Below are 8169 nucleotides of genomic sequence, written 5' to 3'. Positions count from 1 at the left end.
GTTCTCTGAAGTACAACAGTAGCAAAGAGAAAAAAAGTAAAAGGTAAAAATAATATTTAGGGGAAAGTAACTGTTACAAGCATTCTAAAATGTCCTATAATGAAAGTTCTTCCAAGGTCCAGGGATATAAGCAAATGACTTTCCTTCATTTCCCAACCATTTTCAAAGGTAAAGCTCCATCCTTAGATAAGGAGCCCAGTCAAACTCCCCCAGAACAACTGCAATTCCTTTCAACAAAGGATCAGAGTTTCTTAACACTTTGGGGTGACTGACCTCTCTGAGAGTCTGATCAAAGTTAAGGCCACTCCCCACAAATATACACACACTTCCATATGCCATCACAGCTGTTTGGGCTTCCTGAAGTCATCTAGCATTTGGCGATACCATATCAAAAGGCCCTGCTAAAAAGGGGGAAAAGACCTGAGCTAATAGACAATACCAGGAGGTCAAGTGCAAACCATTTTCTTAAAAAAATCTCAAGTTCACAGTCCCTCACTTCATTCACAGTCCCTAGGTCATTCCCTGGCTAGTACCTTGCTCTTTTAAGATACGAAGGGGGAAATAAATTATCAGTGGCCAAAGTATGGAGGATGTTGGGGCAGACCCCAAAATGGCTGTAGTTAGGCTCCCTCACCAAGACTTCCATCAGGCTATGTTATGTTTTTAGTATGTAGCCAGGACTGGGAACCAACTATGTTATGGTGAATCAAGGCCAGTAACACCCCAATTTGGCATATATATTCAAGGTCATATACATTACCTTGTGAGCACATACCCCCTTATGTGACCTATTGGCAGTGCCTTCTTTGTTTGAACTGTATATAAAAAGGACCTGTGCATTGGCTGGTAAGTGAATGGAAATGGAGAATATCACGCTAAGTGAAATAAGCCAAACCTAAAAAACAAAAAGCCCAGTGTTTTCTCTGATATGCTAATTCACAATAAGCAGGTGGGGCACTAGGGAAGAATAGAGTTACTTTAGATTAGGTAAAGGGGAGTGAAGGGAGGGGAAGGGGTATGGGGGTAGGAAGGATAGTAGAGTGAAGCAGACATTATTACCTCATGTACATATGACTACATGACCAATGTGATCCTACAACATGTACTACCAGAAAAATAAGAAATTATACTCCATTTATGTATGATTTATCAAAATGCATAAATGCATTCTATTGTCATGTGTAAGTAATTAGAACAAATAAAAAAATTTTAAAGGGCTTATGGAAAAGACTCAGGGTGAAAGGGGCTACTGGGAACTGGATCAGGGCTATAGCTGAAGCTGAAGGCTGGAGGCCATGGCCACCACTGAATAAAGCACATATACTATTCTGTGTCTTGCATCTTCTTCCACATGCCAAACCCTGAATCTGTTTCCTGGGTCAGAGTCCCTGCACGAGGGTATGAGAGTCATACTTCCTCATGAAACCTGAACCAAATCAAATCCATCCACTGCCCCAGCTGATGACAGTCTTGCTCATGAAGCAGCCCTTCCCTTGCCCCAGTTCCCGCCCCCTCCAATCCTCATCGATGCTCCCATTACTCACTCTACCCTATAAGGCCCTCTACCTGCTCCTGGGCCTGCTGCATGGAGCTTTCGTGGTCCACAAAGGAGGAGCATTGGAACTAAGGCAAAACAAGTGAACCAGCAATAGTACAAAATGTAAGGGACTGCAAAGAAGTCCATCCAAGAGATACTTGGCCAGTAACTTTTCCCATTTATGGAAACAGCTGGCTGCCAGGAGGGTAGAAGAACTTTGGTCCAACCAAAAAGAGTTGGATCATTGAAACCACAGCCCACTTCAAAGCAAAACTCTCTGATACCTTTTGTAACCTTTGAGAGGAAGAGGGAGTCAGCTCCCATGTAGAAAACAAAGCAGGGGCCTTACTAACACTTCAAAAGGAGTCCTGGAGAGGTTGGCATGAGAAATGTGAGGAAAAGTTCTCTCCCCATCTCTCCTCCTGGGGAGAGTGTGCGGCCATGCCTGCTGGGCCAGCTCCTTCTTGTGATGAGATGAAGGGAACACCTCTTTAGTCAGTTTTTTTGCTGCTGCGACTAAAAGACCCAGCCAGTACAATTGTACAGGAGGAAAAGTTCATTTGAGGGCTCACAGTTTCAGAGGTCTTAGTTCATAGAAGGTCGGCTCCATTCCTTGGAGCTTGAGGTAAGGCAGAACATCATGGTGAAAGAGTGTGGTGAAGAGAAGCAGCTCACACAACGATCAGAGAGCAGAGAGAGGTCCCTACTTGCCAGATACAAATATATACCCCATAGCCATGCCCCAAATGAACCCCTTCCTCCAGCCACACCCCACCTGCATCCAGTTACCACTCAGTCAATCCCATCAGGGATTAATTCACTGATCAGATTAAGGCTATAACCCAATCATTTATCCTCCAAACCTTCTTGCATTGTCTCACACGTGAGTTTTTGGGGGAGACCACATCTAAACTGTAACGGCCTCCACCAGAGCAGAGTGGGGACACCTGGGCCCTGTCCTGCCACAAAGGGCGTCTGCTCTAGATGAGTTTCTCCTCAGGGTCACTTACGTCAGTCTCCCTGATCTCTCTCCAGTTCCTCCCATGGCTCAGCTCAGGGTGTCTGCACCACCTCTTCCCCTCCTGGGCATTCATACCACCCCTTGCCCTTAGAAACAGATTCCACCCACCCCAACTTCCAGTCCAATCCTCTGGCTATGTCGGCAGAGGAGAGAGGCGGGAAGTGTGGTACAGCAGATAGTAACTGAGAACGGCAGGGAGAAGGATCATCAACAGCTACTCAGGTGTGAAGCTGGTGAGTCAGAAAGCTAAATAGGGTGTGAATTTGTCCTTTATGTCTTTTCAGAAATCTAAGTCTTCACATGCTGAATCTCCCCACCCCCAGTCCAGGCAATCAAGGAGGCAATAAAGGTGGCTCTGGCAAGTCCCCAACTTAGGGTGAACCTCTCCCTTCCTATACCATGCACCTCTCTGTTGTCCTCATCTTCACCCCATTACCAAAGCCTCGTCCCACAGCCTGTCATAATGCTGCTATGGCAGAGCTTGGAAAATGCTAGTGCTGAGGCCACTGGAGGAGGTAGGCACGCACACGTAGTAAGTAGGCAAAGAAGGAATTTTTCCTATCCTCACCCCTTCCAGAAGGTGATTTTCAGCATTGGAAGAGTGAAGGCAGTGAACTGACAAAAAAGTTGTCCTATAGAGAATGATGAGACTATAAATAATTTGAAGTCTTCATAACAAGAACGTGTTGAAGTCTTCAGGAAGACAGGGCAGAAGTCTGGAAGTCAGCCATGGCTTCAGAACACAGTGCTGCTTCCTTGTTCAGAGACATCACACAAAATGCTCTGCCTTCCTGGACCTCAGGTTCATAACATAAATAAATACGTATTAGTCAATTGCAGTGGTGCATGCCTGTAATTCAGAAGGCTAAGGTAGGAGGATTCTGAGTTCAAAGCCAGGTTCAGCAACTTAGCAAGACTCTGTTTCAAAATAAAAAATAAAAAGGGCTGGAGATGTAGTTCAGTGGTAAAGTGCCCTGGTTTCAATCTCCATTATCAGAAAAAAAACATTATATATACATATGTGTGTATATATATATGTATATATATATATATGCATATATAAAAATATATGTATGTCTATATAAATATGTAATATATATAGTGCCACTCGGCCAAGAAGTAGAAATCTAGCTAATAATAATCTAGCTAGTAATTACTCACATTTACTACATGCTTTTAATGAGTGGGCATAAATGTTCAGAGTGTTCTAAGGCCTTTGTATAGTAGCTCATTTAATCTCACAATAACCTATGATGTGGACATTGTTATTCTCACTGTACAGATCTTCTTCAGAGAAATTAAGAAACAAGCTCATAGTCAACCAGCTGGGAAGCAGTGGAACAGGATTTGGAACCAAGCTGTCTGATCCCAGATCATACTCTTGACCATATCAAAGAGTAAAACACCTCAACCCAATTATGTTTCTTTGGTATATTTCAAGTAAGTTTTTGAGAAATTGCAGACCTCTGCAGATATAGGACTAGCTCTGAAGAGTTGGCCTTTTGTTAAAGAAATGTGTATCTATAAAGGAAATCTATGTTAGTGAAGTAACATCTGCTATTTCACCTTCTGGCCTAGGGAAGGTCTTTTCACAAGAAGAAATGAGGGCTCCAACACTTGGCCAGACAGACTGCCACAGTTGATTGTCACCTGGGAGCCTTCACCTGCATAACAAGACAACCCTTCCTCCTCCCTGTGCACTTCCCCTCAACCTTCCATAACCTATGCCGCTTCCTTTCCCTCCCCACACCACCAAAAATAAAAAATAACACGGGCTGGTGATATAGCTCAGTGGTTAAGCACCCCTGGGTTTAATCCTAGCACCCAAAATAATAACAATAATAATAAGGACTCAGGATATAGCTTGGTGTAGAATGCTTGCCTCGCTTCGTGTGCAACTCCCTAGATTCAATACCAGAACCACAAAAATAATTAATTAAAAGAATAAAAAAAGTGTGTGTGTGTGTGTGTGTGTGTGTGTGTGTGTGTCCCTATCTCCTTTGACAGCACATATACTAAAATTGCAAGGATACAGAGAAGATTAGCATGGCCCTGCTCAAGGATGATATGCAGACTCACGTAGCATCCCATCTGAACATACCACAGTGAATTCCACCTTTATGTGAATCTATAAAGCACCAATTAAAGGATAAATAAAGAGATACCAGTAGAGTAGGGGAAGGAGAACGGGGGAAGGAGAAAGCACTGGAGATTGAAATGGAGCTAATTATATTCCATGCTTGTATGATTATGTCAAAATGAACCTCACTATTATGTATAACTCTAATATAATAATAAAACCATTTTTAAAATAACCTAAAATAAGAGTCATAGTTAGCTACAGTTGGAGGATTCATGGAAAAAAAAAAAAGCAGGGGGTGGAATGGATACATTCTCCAGGACCCAGACACTGCAGGCAGCTTGGGAGATGGTGAGCTCTGCTTCCACCCCGTGGGGTTACTCATGAGTCCATCCAACCATTCAACATTCACCAAGTATCCACTGTGTGCCAGGCCCTGGGGTGAGTGCTGTGCCCATTGCGAGTCATACTTTGGACACAGTTGAGACAAAAATCACTCATTGGACAAGAATTAAACAAAACCACCATACTCTACCTTCCAACTTTAAGATGCTACACTTCGATGTTCTCCCAGTGTCGGTTCCCTTGCAAAAAGGGCCTCCATTTTCAAGTGTCACCTGAAAACCAAGAGAAGACCAAATTTGAACACAGCTGCCCATTGCATCCCTTACTTCTAAAACAAACTTCCAGCTCTTTCCAAGTCTGCCCCGCTGTGTTGCAGAGCAACTTGCTCAGTAAATATTATAACTACATCCACCATTTTTTCCAATGTATATTTCATATATATCATGTATTTGTGTGTATATTTATATATGTGTGTATATATACACACACAAGGCTTTTATTCAGCTTTGATTAAATGGCACCTAATGAAAAAAACATTAAGAAAGAACATTAAGTAAAGAAGATATTGACACAAGTGCTTTGAGGATGCAAAACCTTGAGTTAGCCTGGGACTTGGCTTAGACAGATGAAAAAGGTTAGAAAATATTTACATATCAGATACAAAATTTAGGTTAAATCCATACTTTTTTCTGTATCTTGTCATTATAAAGTTGAGTTGCCATCTAAGTCTGTTTATGAAAAATAATGCAGAGTTTTCCTATAATATTGAATGGTTTAAGAGTTCTAAGAATTGCCAGCTTGTAACCAGGAGACCATCAAAGTTTTCCGTAAGAGACAACATGTGTTAAAATGTTTGCTGTAGAAAATTGTTCACTTAAAGTAGCTAAGCTGTGTTATCAAAGGAGGTTGAATTTTCTCACCAGCCTTGCTATAATTAATCCACCAACTATGACCTCACTGGTCTTGTTATAATTCAACCAGTGAAAAAGACTCAGCAGAGCCTCTTAAAATTAGGAGCATGACTAAAGGCATTCCTTCCCTTAAAAAAAGATTATTTTGAAAGTAAAATAAATAAGTGGTCCTAACAGATGTGCTATAAAACACCGTGCAGAATCTCAATTTTCCACAACAAGGAAATTCTCATGTCAGGAGGGTTAATGAGATGGCCTGAAGTTTTTCCCTCTCTAATGCCAACATGTAGGCACATCTTCAGGTCACCAGGGTGTTTTTCTAGAGGCCGAGCACTGCTCATTCCTCCTACTTCACTGTACATCTCAGAGAAATATAGAAAGTGCATCTTCTCCATGAGCCAGGATGTCTGCCCTGGAGCTCAGCCCCACAGAAAGGCTCTGGGAAAGCTGGCAGGGAGACTGGAGTGTAGGGAAGCTCTGTACATAGCTCCAGCTGTCATCTGATCCAGTCCAGAGCCTTCCTGAGCCAGAGACCAGCCACTGGAGAAACAACTGGCTTTTTAGTGCATTTTCTCCTTCCAATCAGGGTTGGAGAAGTGGTGCTTGCTGACTGTTGAAGGCTTTTGGGGTTCGGCACAAACATTAATGGAATGACAGCTGGTAGAAGACAAACAGCAGTGTTATGCCAGGCATCTCTCAGGGGAGCTAGCTGCCTGGCCCCCAGCAGGGCTGCCAGAAAACCATGTGGTAGCATTCACTGTCCAAACCAGAGGGGATGACTTTTCTCCCAGGCATATTCTGCACACATCGCAAAGAGTGGTTCTTGTGGCCCCAGGAAGAGCCTCGAATGAGACTAGCTTCTGAACGATCAATTGAAAACAGCCCAAACTGTTCTGCTTCTAGGCTAGGCTAAACTGCGAACAAGCAAGGTACCAGAAAGACGTCCACATAGATTCTCAGGTGCTGAAGGCCTCCTGGACACCCTGGCGCAGCCTGCCTGCTCTCTCCCCATAGTGAAGACACCCAACTCCAGATGAAAACCTCGGGGGAGATAACATCTTCCTCCCTCCCCACTTTTCCCCTTTCTTCCCATATTTTACTTTCTCTACTGCTTTTTACCTCTCTTTTTCTTCCCCTTTAATACATTCCCTTTCCTTTTCCATCAGTCCAAACTCAGCAACTGCAGAAGTAAAAGGGCTCTCCCCAAGATCAGGAACTGCAGTTTTGGAGGGCCAGGATCAAGATAACTGGGAATCAGTGTTCCAAGGACAGCAGAAAAAGTGGGCAGCTGAATGTTGACAAGAGACAGGGGCTATGTGACTGATGTCAATAAAGAAAAGAAAGTATAAACAGAATGGAAAGGTCTACAAAACAAGAGTCCATTAACCTCTTGATGTGCATCTTGAACCTCTGGACACTGAAGTTCCAGATGTCTGTAGTCGAAGGGCAAAAGAAAAAAGTTTGTATTCCGGGCAACAGCTGCAAACGTGCTTAAGTCCCGTTTCCTGATGGCCTCTTGACTCCATTTGAAAGGCTTTCAATGTTGCTCTCATCATAATTTCCCTTTGAGTTCCAGTTTCTCCCAAATACCTATCCTGTCCCCTTCTCTGTCTCCTTTTTCTGATGGCCTCTACCTGTTGACTAAGACTTCGTATGCTCACAAAGTTGTCCTCAAATTCAGAAGGAGTGAATGTTTCTCCATGGGCCTGCTACTGAAAGGAGCCAACCAAAAGGAATCCCAGGGCTAAGCCAGGGAGTCCCTTTTCTCAGAAGTGATCTGGGGCTACCCTGATGGAGAACTGCAAGGGAGTGTCAAGGACACTGGTTTTTGAGTAAGGAGACTAGGATTTGGATTCTACCTGTAGTAGCAGATTCTGGCAAGTTACTCTATTACCCTAGGCCTCAGTTTGCCTGTAATAGTGGGAATACCTATATTAGAGTTGTCACAAGGATTAAAGGAGTTAATATAGATAAAGTATCTGGCCCATGACAAGTGATCAATAAGGTAGATCCACCTTTTCCTTCCTTCTTCTTTCTGAGTCAGGAATGCAGTCTCTTGATTAGTCTTGACTTTCTTAGAGAAACAGCTCAGGAGACTGGTATGTGGATCCATTCATATTACACCCTTCTCCCTGCCCAGATCCTAGGTTAAGTCAACACATAAAGGGTGTTTTGTGTCTTCTGTCAGTCATCTGCTAGGCCAGGTCAAAAGACCAAGGTTAAAAGTCAAGTGGGCTAAAACTCTGGGAGCAGCCCTGTGTGAAGGGAACAGAGG

At 43.2% G+C, this 8169-nt stretch overlaps 1 non-coding gene across 1 annotated transcript; it reads left to right on the top strand.

The window, feature by feature from the left end:
- The first annotated feature begins 4543 nt into the window (after positions 1-4543).
- Positions 4544-4655, top strand: LOC124968419 (U6 spliceosomal RNA). Its single transcript, XR_007105714.1, has one exon. It is a non-coding gene; the product is annotated as a U6 spliceosomal RNA (small nuclear RNA).
- The last annotated feature ends 3514 nt before the right edge of the window (positions 4656-8169 follow it).

Source organism: Sciurus carolinensis, chromosome 1 (assembly GCF_902686445.1).
Source record: "Sciurus carolinensis chromosome 1, mSciCar1.2, whole genome shotgun sequence".
In the NCBI taxonomy this organism is placed as follows: domain Eukaryota; kingdom Metazoa; phylum Chordata; class Mammalia; order Rodentia; family Sciuridae; genus Sciurus; species Sciurus carolinensis.
This window is presented reverse-complemented; position numbering and strand designations above follow the sequence as displayed.